This window comes from Octopus sinensis, linkage group LG13, assembly GCF_006345805.1.
Source record: "Octopus sinensis linkage group LG13, ASM634580v1, whole genome shotgun sequence".
Taxonomy (NCBI): Eukaryota; Metazoa; Mollusca; class Cephalopoda; order Octopoda; family Octopodidae; genus Octopus; species Octopus sinensis.
The window spans coordinates 9,964,838-9,982,541 of NC_043009.1; positions in this window are offsets into that span (position 1 = coordinate 9,964,838).

Below are 17,704 nucleotides of genomic sequence, written 5' to 3' on the forward strand. Positions count from 1 at the left end.
TTGGTGCTATACTAAAAGGAATGCATGGTTGCAGCACAATCTACTGAACCCTGCTCACCACCACCACATCATCATCATCATCATCATCACTTTTACATCTATTTTTCCATTCATGCTCATGTTGGATGAGTCTTTTTTCAACACAATATCTTACCATTTATGAAACTCTTTCATAATTTCCTTCGTGAAGTTCAATATCTGTTTCTTTATTACCCACAAGGAGTTAAACATAGAGAGGACAAACAAGGACAGACAAACGGATTAAGTCGATTATATCAACCCCAGTGCATAACTGTATATATATATATATATATATATATATATATATACAACTGCAGAATAGTCTTAATAGTAAAAATTTCAATTCCTTGGATGACGTAAAAAAGATACCTTGATGAATTCTTTGCCATGAAACCACCTCAATTCTGGGAAGAGGGTATTTTCAAGTTAAAGGAAAGATGGAGACGCATTGTGCAACAAAATGGTTCATATTTGGTTGATTAAAAATGTAACGGCAAGTATTTATTGACCTTTTCCTTTCCTTTAAAAATCGGCATGAACTTTCATGACAACCCAATATATACAAATGTGTATATGTGTGTCTGTGTGTGTATAAAATGGTAATGACCTTGAGCAACATAAGACAAAAGCGATTGTCTTTATCATTGTGGTTGTTACATTATGAAGTGTTAAGTCTCTGTAGACCAGAACTAAACCAGTTTTGATTCCTGTTTGGGAACATTCCATTTATATCAATAATGTTACTTGGAAAGGCTTCCTATTTCTAATCTGCTAAGTCTGGTAAAAACGGGGTTTTTTTTTAGTTTAGAAAAAACAAATGGTGCTGCTTTGCAATGGAAACTCATGTTTTCTTTGTATCCCAACCAAAAACAATAAACTTCCATTGAGTAAAGACGGCTCTTGTTTACACAAGGTAATGTTGTTATTAGCTGTTCCAAAGAAACCCCTACACAGTCATTTTATCTGTTAGACATAGCAGTCAAAGTTTCTTCAAATCATTACATGCCACTTAAAAAAAAAAAAAGAAAAAGAGAAAAAGATGACAGATACATTTGATAATGAAGATCCTGCATAGAATGGTTTTGATAATGCCACATGAAAGTCTTGCTCAAGAACCTCACACAGCCCGGCCTAGGAATCAAACTCATTACCTCATGATTGTGAGTTTGACACTCTAACCACTGAGCCACGCATATGTACTTAGTCTTGTTCAAAATAAATTTTGATGGGTTTCTTGGCCTAGGAGAGCTTCACCCTTAGTACAGTCAGAAACTACGTATGCTCCCTTTGTTATATTGCTTATATGAAGGAGTGCTGAAACGTTCCTGGTTTTAAGGGTATCATGAAAGCCCTGGCTGCAGGTCCAACTTTCTGTGTTCTTTTACAGGGTTTAGAAAAACTGAAGGACTGCTGCAATTAGTGTGTGAATCTGAGAGGAGAATATGTTGAATAAAATCATAATTAACTGATCCTCCTGCATATTGTTTTACCCAAAACCAGGGACATTTCAGCACTCCCTTGTTTATTAGTTGATATCTGGAGACCAGATCTGGCTATAAATACCCTAGGATAATTAGAAAGACTGAGGAAACAGGCAGGGTTCTCAGTGACCTGAAACAGAACACATCCAATTAAGTTAAAATATTAATTGTTCGCTAAATATATCTTACTCTTTCATTCACAAGCCTAAAATTACTTTTGAGCAAGTATATATATGTATATATATATGTATATATATATATATATATATATATATATATATTATATATATATATATATATAGGAGTGGGTGTGTGGTAAGTAGCTTGCTTACCAACCACATGGTTCTAGGTTCAGTCCCACTGCGTGATACCTTGGGCAAGTGTCTTCTACTATAGCCTCAGGCCGACCAAAGCCTTGTGAGTGAATTTGCTAGACAGAAACTGAAAGAAGCCCGTCGTATATATATATATATATATATATACATATATATATATATATATATATTTTCTTTACCTAGTGGTCAGCATTTCTAAACTCATAGTTATTTCGATCTTGAAAGGATGGACTTGGTGCAAACTTAACTGTATCTATTATTATTATTATTATTATTATTATTATTATTATTATTATTATTATTATTATTAATATTAATAGTAATTTTTATTAACTTTTATAGCTTTAGAATTTTATGAACTGAACCATGGTTTTAATTATTATTTTTCATCTCCCTATGTGTTAGTTTTTTTTTTTTTTTTTTTATAAAAACTATTAGCCAAATATGTATAATATCGGTACTTATTAATATTAATATATACACTGATATATATTTTGTTTTATTTTGTTCTGTTTACCTTCCTTTATTGTACCAATGAGTATTATATTATATAAGTGTAGCATTATGATGTATAAGTTTTTATATTTTACATTTTTATATTTTTATATTTATATGTATATGGTTATATAATATTTTTCACAATTATAACAAATTAATTTAATTCTCTGAAGAGGCCGTGGGGCATCCTTGTTAATGCCTCATTTATACCTGCCTTTATGGCTTATAGGTTAAATGAGGTATGACTGCCCTCACTGCCGAAACAGCTGTCAGTTTTGATTTAATTGCATATTATATTTGAAATTTTTTACTTATATCTCTTTATCTTTTTACTATTACTGTATATCTCATTTTGTATAATGCCTTTACTCATATGTAATGGTGTATTAAAGTATTGATTGGGTATCATCGGATAGTTGATGTTTTATTGATTTAAGTATGTTTCTCCATTCTCTAATTTTGTAATATATATATATATATATATATATATATATATTTGGCTTAGATTTCCCTTGGCGGGCTGCCCAGATTGGAGCAATCTCAAGATTAATCAGCCGAAATTGCGAAGATGATCTGGTTCTTGACTGATGACTGAGAGCTTCGAAAGTCCCGTCTGTGTGTTTTTTTGTCGTCTTCAAAATGTTTCACGTTCTTGTCCCAGTTTGTGTTTTTTTAACGTTTACCTATATACATGGCGGCTACGTATCCTACCTTTTAACCCTATACTGTAAGTATATTACTCTCTAACATTGGTACGACTCGACTACACTGTCTCTTTTTCCCCCCTCTCCTACTTTTCTCCGTCTTCACCCTTTTCACTCCCCTTGTTCTGTCTCTTTCCCTCTTTTTCTTCTCCTCCCTTGTTCCCCTTCTTTCTTTCTCTCTTCCTCCGTCCCTCCTCTCCCACATTTCTCTGCCTCTCAGACCTTATACCCCACTTGACCTGTCCCTTTCCTTCTCCTGCTTCTCTCTTCATCTGTCCCTTTCTCCTTTTTGTGCTCACGTGACCAGCTAGCTACTACTGCCTTTCGCATCAAGTAGTTACTGTGACAACACGTATTTGTTTGTGCTCCGTTTGCCTTCAGGCACTTGTTCCACAGCCAGCCTATACCCAACTCGTCCTGTCGAAAGACGCTTGTCCTGACGTCCTGGATTTGTTATTATTGTTTTTACGTTATTTTGTATTTTTATCCGTGCTATCTTTATTGTTTTTACGTCTTTTTGAATTTTTTTCGAGTATCATCATCCGTTTTTCCGTCACCGTGTTGTATACTTTCGAGGTTTTCTTCCAAGGAATCTAATGCGATTGGCTTAGATTTCCCTTGGCGGGCTGCCCAGATTGGAGCAATCTCAAGATTAATCAGCCGAAATTGCGAAGATGATCTGGTTCTTGACTGATGACTGAGAGCTTCGAAAGTCCCGTCTGTGTGTTTTTTTGTCATCTTCAAAATGTTTCACGTTCTTGTCCCAGTTTGTGTTTTTTTAACGTTTACCTATATATATATATATATATATATATATATATATATATATATGTATGTATATATATGTATGTATATATATATGTATGTATATATATGTATGTATGTATATATATGTATGTATGTATGTATATATATGTATGTATGTATATATATGTATATATGTATGTGTGTATATGTTTGTGTGTCTGTGTTTGTCACCCCAACATCACTTGACAACCGATGCTGGTGTATTTTCGTCCCCCGTAACTTAGAAGTTCGGCAAAAGAGACCGATAGAATAAGTACTAGGCTTACAAAGAATAAGTCCTGGGGTCGATTTGCTCGATCGACTAAAAGCAGTGCTCCAGTATGGCCAAAGTCAAATGACTGAAACAAGTAAAAGAGTAAAAGAATACATATAAGAATGGTGGTGCCCCAGCATGGCCACAGCTTGTGAGCTGAAACTAGATAAAAAAAAAAAATTATATATATATATATATATATATATATATATATTGTCATCATCATTTTAGCATCCACTTTTTCATACTTGCATGGATTGGAAGGAGTCAGAGGTAGATTTTCTATGACTGAATGCTCTTCATGTTGCTAACTCTTACATGTTTCCCAGCAAAGTAATATTTTCCCATATTTTCATAGAAGGCTGGAAATGAACAACTTTGCTTTTATGATGATACCCAATTATAACCAATGTGTGATGTCAAGACGAGTACACACACACACACATATACTTATATGTTTATATGATGATTGGTGATTGTCTTATTCTGTCAAATGACAGCTGTCTCACATTCAGCCTGATCTGATTTACTTTCATCCTTGCATGCCTGTGGATATGGTTTCCAGGCCAGCTGAGACATCTGTTTGTCATCTCTCTATATATAAACGGCAAAATGTGTGTGTGTGTGTGTGTGTGCATGTCCTTTATACAAATCCACAATTTTTCAGTTAGAGGGCTCGCACTTTCTATGGTCATTCAAAACTGTCCAAGGGTGGTGTGCACATCTTTACATTTCCCCAGTCACCCCGCAAAGCCATTAAAAAATCAATAGAAGTTACTGTTTTTATGAATTTTCTATCCAAAGCCCAATCAAAATACCCGAAACTTGATACGCCAATTGAATGCCAGCAGGCTGTATGTGATCGGTCGGAGATTTGGACAGTACTCGCGTAGATGTGCGTACGCACGCAGCTGTATATGCATGCACTAGCACTATGACCCGGCATTGCTGGGTCACAGTGCTAGTTGAATTTAAATGACAAAAGCTTGTACTACACTTATGCCAGTCTCTCATAGTTCCTGTGACAAGCAATGCAAGACGACTGCCACTATTTCCATTTTAACTGAATATGATATTAAACTGCGTCTAGTGGGGGGTATGGAGTCAATGCTTAATTACCATTACTCTCAGGTCTATCCTGACTGAGAATGGTAATACCTGTGAGGATCTCTCTCTCTCTCTCTCTCTTTCCCTCTCTCAATCAATAAATCAAACAAATAGATTTCTCAGGAGTAGAGAAGACTCCCATTTTTTTTCACAATGGTGTAGGGAAGGCAGCTCTTTCTGGAGAAAGATATTCTGACAAAACTTGCAACCTATATGTGTGTGTGTGTGTGTGTGTGTGGTGTGTGTGTAATAGGCTTCTTTTAGTTTCTGTCTAACAAATGCCCTCAGAAGGCTTTGGTCAGCTCTAGGGCACTTTAGAAGGTACTTGCCTGAGATACTGGTTCATCACCCAGCCACTTTTGAACCAATATATATAGTGGAGAAATTATATCAAATGTATAAGTTGATGAAGAATAAAACACCGGCACAGCTTCGATTACCTGTTGTTATCCGTAGATTTATTGTAGGAACATCATAGCGGTGGTTGAGGTAAGAGTATTAATAAAATAGATGGATGGAATGAGTAAAAGATTTTATTTAGTATGACACATGTTTCGACCCACTCTGGGTCTCTTCGGATACATAAATAAATAAAAAAAATAAAAAGTTTCACCAGAGATTTTCTGACTTGGTTTTACATACCGCTATATGTCCATCAACTTTGGAGAATGAGAAAAAAAAAAAAACAGAGAAAAATTGAAATGTGAAAAATTCAAATATGAATGTGAAAATTATACATTCCAGTTTAGAGAAAATGACATAATGAGGCATTGCTGTTGTAATTGTTAAGAGAAAGAAAAGGAAGTCGGAGTTGAAAGGAAGATAATAGACGAAAATATTTTTGTATTCGTGCTTAGATTGACATATAAATACGAGACTAGAAAAACAGCCAACAACAGATGAAGGGTTGTTCTTTATGCTGTTTGTTTTGTTTTCCATTTGTGTCTTTCGTTGTTCAAAAGAATAGTTCATGTTCCATGTACTCAGGTTTCGGATTTTTTTGTTGTACACGTTTGATGACGTCCTGTGCCCACATATGCATATATATATATATATATATATATATATATATATATATATATATACCTATATATATATATATATATATATATATATATATATACCATATATATAATATATATATATATATATATATATACCTATATATATATATATATATATATATATATATATATACCTATATATATATATATATATATATATATATATATATATATATTATATATATCTATATATATATACCTATATATATATATATATATATATATATACCTATATATATATATATATATATATATTATATATATATATATATATATATCTATATATATATATATATATATCTATATATATATAATATATATATATATATATATATATATATGATATATATATATATACCTATATATATATATATACATATATATTATATACATATATATACATATATATATGTATATATATACATATAGATGTAAGTATGTACATATATGTGTATATATATATTATTTATATTATATATATGCACTTACATAGACAAGGTCACACACACACATCCAAGTATATGGGTTTATACATATAACTAGTTACATGCGCATACGCACACATATGAACGAACACATACTTATATATGTATAGGAACTCATATATACAGGTACACATGCGTATGTATACATAAATATACACACATAGCATAACTAAATATGTACATATATTCATATGTAAAGCAATATACAAACGTCTTAGCAAAGTTTGACACATACATACGTGTTAATACACTCACGTATACACATAAGTAAATATATACATGCACATCCATACATATACCCATACACACACATATATGTATGCATATACACATATTAACACACGTCCGCGAACACATATACACAAATTCCCATTAATATACACACACACCTATAAAAAATGCAAAGGCATACTGTTTAAAAATGTAGACATATGTATATCTTGACATATGTATACATACACACACACATATGTATATATACACATATATACACATACACACATACACGTACAAATATGCATGTACATGCATACATATCATACATAGACACACACACACACATATATATATATGCATACATATACAGATATACATACATTCATATATATATATATACATATATATATATTAAATGGCGGTGCCCCAGCATGGCCACAGCTCATTAGCTGAAACTGGAAAAATCAAAATCAAATATATATATATATATATATATATACTTTATTTAAAGCAGCAGAAAATTCAACAAAACCTGTTACTCTGAGTTTCACGTTCCCGTTCGTTTGACAGTTTTTGCTGTGAAACTCAGAGTAACAGGTTTTGTTGAATTTTCTGCTGCTTTAAATAAAGCATATTACTCTACCACTGGTATTTGAGTACTCTTTTTTCCACCTTGTTTCACATTTATGTGTTTACTCCGGTATATATATATATATATATATATATATATATATATATATATATATATATATATATATATATACACACACACACACACATATATAGATCTAGATTGCAAGATCATATGTCCAATACAAGTTATTCAAATATTGTTCCTCAAGTTCATGTGTATTAAGAGTTGTGGGCGCCGTGTATATATGAAGTTATGTATGGTCTGGATTGTAGTATGTAAATGTGTGTTTAGCTGTGTGTAGGCATCTGGCTAATTGTTCAGTGAATTTATTTATAATGCGCTCCTTTGTCTACATTATCAAGATTGACTCCTCGGAGCATTATTGGCATTTGCGGGATACAATGTTGTAGGGACTCACGTGTTTAAGTATGGATCATGTAAGGTCGCATTTTGTCTTTGCTTCCTTAAGCCACCAGATAAAATAATAATGTAATTGACTTAATCCGTTTGTCCTTGTTTGTCCCCTCTGTGTGTAGCCCCCTTGTGGGCAGTAAAGAAATAGGAAAATGGTCTTGCTTGTTATGTGGAAAAGGAGTAGGTAGGAATTCTGTATGGTATACCCAGTGTAAACTGGATGCTTAGGAATTGAGGTACAATCACAGGTAAGTTATCAGAAAAAGTAAACTTCACATATAACAAGTGTACTGGAGCAATAAGTACAAAGAGCACTTGTAAAATAGACCCTCTACAATGGCCTGGTAGTTCTCTAATAGTTGATGGCTCCTGTTACCTAGGAGACCTAATTAGCAGTAAGTAGGTATTTTGAGAGCATCATAGCCAGAGTAAGAACTGATTGGAAAAAGTTCTGGGAGCTGTTACCTCTGCTGGCAACAAGAGGCTTCTCCCTCTGAGCGAAGGGCAGATTCTACGGCAGTTATTTGTGATACAAATGAGATAAGCAAACTGAACATAAGAGTAATCTGGTGTAGAATGCAAGAGAGAAGACTACATTGGTAGTGGAGTGCAATGCATATTGAGGAGGACAGCTGTGTAATGATGTACTGTGCACTTGATGTAATTGGAACTTGTTGAAGAGAGGTACTAATGAAGGTTTGGGATGAAGTGGTGAAGACAGATCTGAAGCTGTTATATTTCTTGAAGGAGGTGTGTTGCGTGAGAAAAGACACGCTGGTGGTGTGCTGTATCAGAAAAGACCTACTTTCTTGCCCAGATATTGCAAAGCAGAGGTTGAAATTATATATTGGGTCATTCTATAAATAATGCATTTTTTAAAGTCAGAGGGGTACGGATAAACTACATGCATCAACTTGTTATAAAAGCAGATAGTACTTTTACCTTGTACTTATTCTTAGTGCAAGTTTTGAAGAGTGCCATTCAATTTTAAGTTACTTTTTCAAAGCTATAATGGAAGTGACAAAGGAGCATATTCGGAATATTTTTGCTTTATGAGTTCAGTAAAGGCAGCAACACAGCGGAAAGTGTGAGGAATATCAATGCAGTATATGGGGATCGGACAATAAGAGTAAGCCAGTATCAATGGTGGTTCCAGAAATTCTGAACCAGAAACTATAGCCTAGAAGATGAGCATCATCCTGGAAAATGTGTAGAGCTCGACAAGGATATCCTGCGAATCCTGGTGGAACAAAATCCCATTGTAACTGTTGAGGAACTAGCAGAGAAGCTTGGATTTGGTCATTCAACCATTCATCGATACCTGTGTGCTATCAGAAAAATCAGCGAATTAGGTCTATGGTTCCTCACAAACTTTCCGGGTCTAATCGTGCACAGAAAGTGAATGTGTGCTCTTCTTTGCTCTCACATCTTACAAATGAACCTTTTTTGGACTGAATAGTGATTAGTGATAAGAAATGGGTTCTTTATAAAAATGTCAAGCACCGAAGACAGTGGGTAGAGAAAGGAGAAACACTGGTACCCCAGGCTGAAGAAAACTTTCACATATGTAAGATGTTGTTATCTGTTTGGTGGGATATAAAAGGTTTAGTTCACTTTGAACTTTTAAACTCAAACCCAATGATAGCAAAGGAGATCTTCTGCAAGTAGCTTGAGTGGCTTAAGTCAGGCTCTTTATCATTGATAGCAAGGTAAAGTTGTTTGTAGGCACTTTGTGTTGTTGATGAATGAGAGGACCATTTATAGGTTTCGGATACTAAAACTTCTAAATTCATGGGCAAGCATTCATCACAAGTGTGGGATACTGCCAACTGTAAAGAATGACATACACATCTAAATAGAAGAAAGGATGGAACTTCTTTTAATTTCTGGAAAATACCATTGTTGACTCCCATCATTACTCTAGCATTGCTGGTTCCTATAGCCAGTAAATTTTTTATATCTAATTTCTTTTCCACTAATTCAGTTTTTAAGGCATCTACATCACGTGTTTCTAAAGATACCATACTGAGATATGTATCACATTTTGTGAGTGTCACTATAATATGTGATAACAATTCCTTACAACATGTTTATTGATATATCATTGGATTCATCTAATAACAGGCTAAATCTTCTATCTCCTATATCAGAAATCAAATCACTATCAAAATATGGAGATAGAATATTTCTCACGATATTTGCACATTTTGTACGATGCAACTTCACTTTGGATATAATATCCCTATCAGACATATAATTCTTACATAACTCTATTAAGTGATCACAGCTATTAAATGATGAGTGGCAACAAATAAGCATTGCCAAATTTGCTTCAAGCATAGATGTCTTATGATATTCGGTTTTGATAAAATTGGTAAGAGGAATCATTTGTTGTGGAGTTGACGCCTTATGTTTATTTGCTTCACAGTGGCTTGCTAAAAGAGAATATTTTGCCAACATATTACATCTACAATATCTGCAATGTGCTTTAGATTGGTCACTAGGTATTTCACACAACCACTTAGTAAACGCTGGCATCTTAAGCCATTCCTTTCAGAATTTTTGCTGGTACAACTTTGTTTTTTCTTTGCTCATTATAATGTAGTGGGAAGTAAGAAAATAAATTGAATGATTAATAAAAATATAAAATTGAAAACACAACTTATCAGTTTGCTGCTAACAATTCTTTCATTCGTCATTAACGGTTCTAATGTTTGCTGCTTACAAAGTCTTGAGGTGAAGAATACTGATTCAGTTTGCAGAGTGGCCAACTTATAAATGGAAAAGTAAAATCTGCAGAAATCCTACAACTGTGTTCTGATATAAACCTGGGAACATCAGATTTTGCTTCTAATCTTACAATTAATATCTATTGGTAAAACCACAAATATAACTACAATACTTGAAGAAAAAAAAGTAAGTAGAACTATAAAGGGGAGACCCCCACCACCACTGTAGTTCTACACAAGATAGATAATCCAAAACAAGCATGGACAAACACAGGTCTATTTTAAAACAGTCAAACTGAAAGTAAATCAGTCAACCTGTCATGATAAAAAAAACTCTTCGCTACAGAATAAAGCATTGTTAGGACGAATTTTCATGCTTTCATTCTTTGCAACATACTTACATTATTGTGTAGGGAGTTCAGGTGCTGACATGAGTTATCGGCTCCCCCACCCCCAGCACCACTCTTTATCCAAGCTGGTGGTGGTGGTGGTGGTGGGGCCTGGAAAAGTTCATAACTTAAAAAACTTCATTTGAAGTTTCAAGAAAGTGAAAGAAAAATCCAACAACAGCCGAGAGAGTACTAAAATTTGGTTATAAGATACATCAACGAAAGCAGAAAAGGAGGAAAAAGAAGAAAAATAGGTAACTATTGTGGAAATGTCATGAACAGAGAAAAATGCTAAGTATAATTTTAAACCTGCTATTTTCCCCTGCTAAATGCTAGATTCAAAAATTTCCTGCTAAACGCTGAAAAAAAAAAACAAAACAAAAATGCTAGATCTAGCATAAAATATGCTAAATTGGCAACGCTGGGTTTGAATATTAGACTCGTGATCACAAGATTGTGGTTTCTCACCTGTTCATGACTTTCAGGTGTTTTATCACCTGCTACTTTAAGAGAGTATTTTCCAAATTAGCGAATTGCAGCCTGCCAGCATATACATAAGGTATGTGTGGCTAATGATGTTCGTTACACTAGCATTGCTTCTAGTTCATATTTGAATATATATACTCTCTTTTTACTCTTTTACTTGTTTCAGTCATTTGACTGCGGCCATGCTGGAGCACCACCTTTAGTCGAGCAAATCGACCCCGGGACTTATTCTTTTTGTAAGCCCAGTACTTATTCTATCAGTCTCTTTTGCCGAACCGCTAAGTGACGGGGACGTAAACACACAAGCATCGGTTGTCAAGCAATGCTAGGGGGACAAACACAGACACACAAACACACACACATACATATATATATACATATATACGACAGGCTTCTTTCAGTTTCCGTCTACAAAATCCACTCACAAGGCATTGGTCGGCCCGGGGCTATAGCAGAAGACACTTGCCCAAGATGCCACACAGTGGGACTGAACCCAGAACCATGTGGTTGTTTAGCAAGCTACTTACCACACAGCCAAAAATTCTATAATTATACGCATAATTATAATTAGGGTTCAGCAAAAATTGCTTCACTACATACCGAAATTTAGAAATAGCAGTTAAATACTATTCCACTACCATACGATATCTCCCAGACAAGCAATTTTTGCTGAACTCTAATTATAATTATGCTTATAATTAGAGAAATTTTGTGTAAGGTTACCGATAATGGTTCTTTTAACATACTGCACTACTTGGTAAAATTATTAATTATTAATTGATTAATTAATTTTATCTTTATTATTATTGATATTATATTAATGTATATATATATATATGTGTGTGTGTGTGTGTATATATATATATATATATATATATATATCACTGTGATCACCGTGACCGACCAGGCTATCAGATGTTGTTACACATCGCTGGTCACAATGCGCTTTGCATTGTTTTAGCCTTCAAATGACACCACCCCGCTGGCTAAGCGAGCAGGCCAACAGAAGAAAGAATGAGAGAGAGTTGTGGTGAAAGAGTACAGCAGGGATCGCCACCACCCCCTGCCGGAGCCTCGTGGAGCTTTAGGTGTTTTCGCTCAATAAACACTCACAGCGCCTGGTCTGGGAATCAAAACCACAGTCATACAACTGCGAGTCTGCTGCCCTAACCACTGGGCCAGTGCGCCTCCACACACACATATATATATATATATCAGAGACATGCTGCCTGGGTAGGCAAGGTAGGCAGTGCCTACCCTGAATAAAATAGATCGATAGTAACATTTTCCTTTTATGGCAAAATATGTACCTAATTCAATAAAATTTTGAAGGTTATGCTGATTACACTGCATAAAATGCAAAATGTTTTATTTCTTTGTAGATTAGGTGGGAATAATTTGCCCCTTCTTTTCAATCTCAGTATCAAAGCTACACATAATACTGTGTACATAGCAATGTAGATGTGTTGTGTACTTTCCTATGACAATGTTTTCTTTACATGCTATAAAGGCAGAAGTAAATTTGCCTCCAACTTAGTTGTGTGCCTAGGTTTCACTTATTTTTTTATGTGTTTTACTATGTAAATGTCACCAATTGCCCACCCTGAGTAATTACTGATGGCACATGCCTGATATATATACACTCACACACACACATGATGGGTTTCTTTCAGTTTCTCCATAACCAAATCCATTCACAAGGCTTTGGTTGGTGTTGATCCAGAGCTATAGTAGAAGACACTTGCTCAAGGTGCTGCAAACTGGGACTGAACCCAAGGCCATGTGATTGGAAAGCAATCTCCTCAATCATGCAGCCACACTTGTGTTTATAACTAAACTAGCACAATGACCTGGCAACGCCAGGTCATCTCTGACCAATCACATACACGCATACACACGAGAGAGTATTGCGCACATACATGCGAGTACTGTCCAAATCTCCGACCAATCACATACAGCTAGCTGGCATTCAATTGGTGTATCAAGTTTCGGACATTTTGATTGGGTTTTGGATAGAAAATTCACAAAAAAGTCACTTCTATTGATTCTTTAATGGCTTTGCGGGGTGGCTGGTGAAATGTAAAGATGTGCACGACCACCCTTGGACGGTTTTGAATGACCATAGAAAGTGTGAGCCCTCTAACTGAAAAATTGTGGATTTGTATAAAGGACACACACACACAGACAGACATTTTGCCGTTTATATATAGAGAGATAAAAAAATTACTATGGATGTTTATCCACTACGTGCAGTAACAGAAATGAATATTGGGAAATAAGAATATACCAAGGTTCAGGAAGCTGAGTTTTGGAAGATGGGACTAGACACTGTTAGTTACCCATCTCCATGGTCTGAAAATTGAGGAAATGCCCATACCCCTGTGTACTTCCCACTAAATCCCCATTTATAATATAAGGATAAAGATCATTCCAAAGTTATACAGACTTACTTGGGTCAGTTTCCTGGTTCCTGCGATACATATATTCCCTTCTGGACAGGATGCTGGTTCAAAAGTGGCAGATAAATGGAAAAAATATAATCAATAGAGATATTTTTTTTGCAAAGAAACTTAAAAGTTTGGCTTGTGGGAACTTGTAGGTCACGTGTCATGAACGTATTATTTTTTCTCTCCGCTTTTATGAATTTCAATGATGGAAATAGGGGTAATGGTGGGGGTGGAGGCGTGTAGCTTAGTGGTTAAAGTGTTGGACTCATGGTCGCAAGATCGTGGTTTCAATTCATGGACTGGGCAACAGATTGTGTCCTTGAGCAAAATACTTCATTTCACATTATTCTAGTCTGCTTAGCTGGTCAAAATGCGACAGACCAGCGTCCGGTCCAGGGGTGATATATGTATCATGGAAACCAGGAAACTCACCCTGTAAGTCTGTATGACTTTGGAATGATCTTTATCCTTATATTATAAATAGGGGTTTGGTGGGGAGTACACAGGAGTATGGGCATTTCCCTAATTTTACCCCAATGGACGTCATTGATTGGTTGAAATTGCAGTAATTGAAGAAAACAACAAATATCTTACAAACTATAGAATTTTCTCAATAAAGCCAAGAAAAAAAGATGTTTTATAAACACATTCTACCAGTATACGAAGTTTAAAATTTTTTAGTTACAAAGAAATTATTTTAAAAACTGCCGTTCAAACCGAAAAGATCCCAAATAAGAAAACGGAGAAACAAATTTAGTTTCTTCATCAACTTTCGGATATTATAATGTTGGATTATTTATTCATTTAACAAAACGAGAAAATCAAAAGCATACAAATATATCCTATAATTCAATACATATAAGATATAAGGTAAGAATACAAGTTATAAAAGTCATGATTTCATTAATTTATATTATGATTTTTATAATTTGTATTCTTATCTTATATCTTATATGTATTGAATTATAAGATATATATGTATAATATTGATGTTCTCATTTTGTTAAATGAATAAATAATCCAACATTCTTATAACCGAAAGTTGATGAACAAACCAAATTTGTTTCTCCATTTTCTTATTTGTATTATAAATTTACGTTAAAAATATTTCTTTACCTTCACCCATTTAATACAATAAATGAGCTAATTGCATTGCAATTAAAAACATTAATGTATTAAGAATCTGGGTACTTTACCAACAGCATATTGGATAAATGCTATCCCGTAGTGGGTTACACCCATAACCCCTATCATTGTCTACTATATATATATATTTATATATATATATATATTCATATAATAGTGGGAAATATTACTTTTTTAGGAAACAGGTGAGTGTTGGTGACAGGTAGAGCAGTTGGTTGTTTATTATAACATTAAATTTGATTCTGGATGTTAAGAAAAATTTGTAGGAGCACTATTGTTCTCCACGTGTGCCACAGGTCACATTTGAGTTTTTTTCAAAGGACAGTGTACGTGGAGGCACATGGCCTAGTGGTTGGAGCAGCGGACTCGCGGTTGAGGGATTGCGGGTTCGGATCTCAAACTGGGCGATGTGTGTGTTTATGAGCGAAACACCTGAGCTCCATGCGGCTCCGGCAGAAGGTAATGGCGAAACTACTGCTGACTCTTTCGCCACAACTTTCTCTCACTCTTTCCTCCTGCATCTTGCAGCTCACCTGCGACGGACCGGCGCCCCGTCCAGGTGGGGAACCTATACGCCAAGGAAACCGGCCCTTATGAGCCAAGCATGTCTCGGGAAGGAACAAACAAAGGACAGTGTGGCAAGTGATCAGAGCTGAAGTACTTTTAATCCTGATTAGAAACTCATATCTTTTGAATTTTTAGTTGTCTTAGATCTTATGTAAAGCACATTTGAGGTCAAGATTTGTCAGTAGCGCTGGGTTTGCCATTAAGCAAAATAATCATGTGCTTAGGGCATCAAAAGAAGTGGGGGGGATGGAGGAGGGCACCCCAGAACTGGTAAAGAAATAACTTCAAACGTGCTAAAATGATATTCAAAGTGATTTATATGACCGGAAATATAATTACCAGATGTCTTATGTAGGATTAATTTTGAGGATCTGACCTAAGACTTTGCAATTAAGAAAAAAAGGAGAAAACGTTTCAAATATAAATAAAGTGGAAGTATACATAAATAAACATTATTTTCTATCTTATTGTTAATTTCGTTTCATTTTGAAAAATTTAAATTTATTCTATGGTTTATTATTTATATTTTGAATTGCCTTATATGGGGGTACCAAAATCTTTTATGTGCTTATGGCCTCTATGAGCCTGATTATCAGCATAGAATTCTGACACAGATGATATGTGGTATCATGATGTAAGGCAGCGAGCTGGCAGAATCGTTAGCACGCCGGACGAAATGCTTAGCAGTATTTCGTCTGCCGTTACGTTCTGAGTTCAAATTCCGCCGAGGTTGACTTTGCCTTTCATCCTTTCGGGGTCGATAAATTAAGTACCAGTTGCGCACTAGAGTCGATGTAATCGATTTAATCCGTTTGTCTGTCCTTGTTTGTCCTCTCTGTGTTTAGCCCCTTGTGGGTAGTAAAGAAATATATATATACATGCACAGGTTAAGCATGATTGTCAGTGTGGTAATCAAAATTTGTTAGTATGCTAAAAAATGGGTGAAATGAAGTTTCATTTTGAACATATGGTCATAGATATCAGAAATGGAATATATGCATTAATGGTCAGGTTATAGTAAATTTTATATCTTATTTTTCAGGTGAGGTTTTTTTTGTATTGATTTTACATAATATTTACTAGAAGACAGAGGACGGCCAAGATAAAGAGAAACTAATGATTGTAGCTGCAACACCTTTGATCGTAGGTCTGCTCAATAATGCTGATCTATTTACTAAGCAATAACAGTCATATTTTATTCAAAGCAAAAAAATCCATATTAGAAAGTCAATCGAAAACGAAAATAAAAAAAATTAGTGATCCGATCATTTGCGTATCGATTGGCTATGTCTGACCGATAATTTTTTCTTATTTAAAAAAAAAAAATTGCCGAGTTTCTTTTTCACAACTAAATTTATTTGATACACGTAAATTATATTACGTTTCGACCGTTTAAGTTATAACAAAGTTCAATGTGTCTTCCATTCGTTGACGATAATGATGATCGAAGAGTATAGAGTACCGAATTATTGATGAAAGAAAGCTGTCTTCCTTTTGCTTACTTATCTTTCAGTTTCAAAAAATATGAATAATAGTAATGATAATGATTGTGGTGGTTCTGGTAGTAGTAATGTAGTAATGCTCTGTTAATAAAGAATAAATTACATGAACCAATTACTGTAAGAGTGGCTTTCATTCATTGGCAATTTGTGAACCATAACTCACAAACCATTTCTAAGAAGTGCGGATCCAGTAGGAATGCATCTACGAACTTCTTTGGACTTATAAATGACAATTAGTAACCGGCAGTGTCAGCTGATAACTGCAAAGATTAATTGAAAGCTGACAGTTGAGGGGAAAACCAAGAAAAACTGAAATCTAACGAAAAAGACAAAAACTATTTTGTTTAATTATCACGGTACGCTATAGTTCAGGATCGCTTCTGCTTAGGCTCTGTCACTCCTTAATCGAATAAATATAT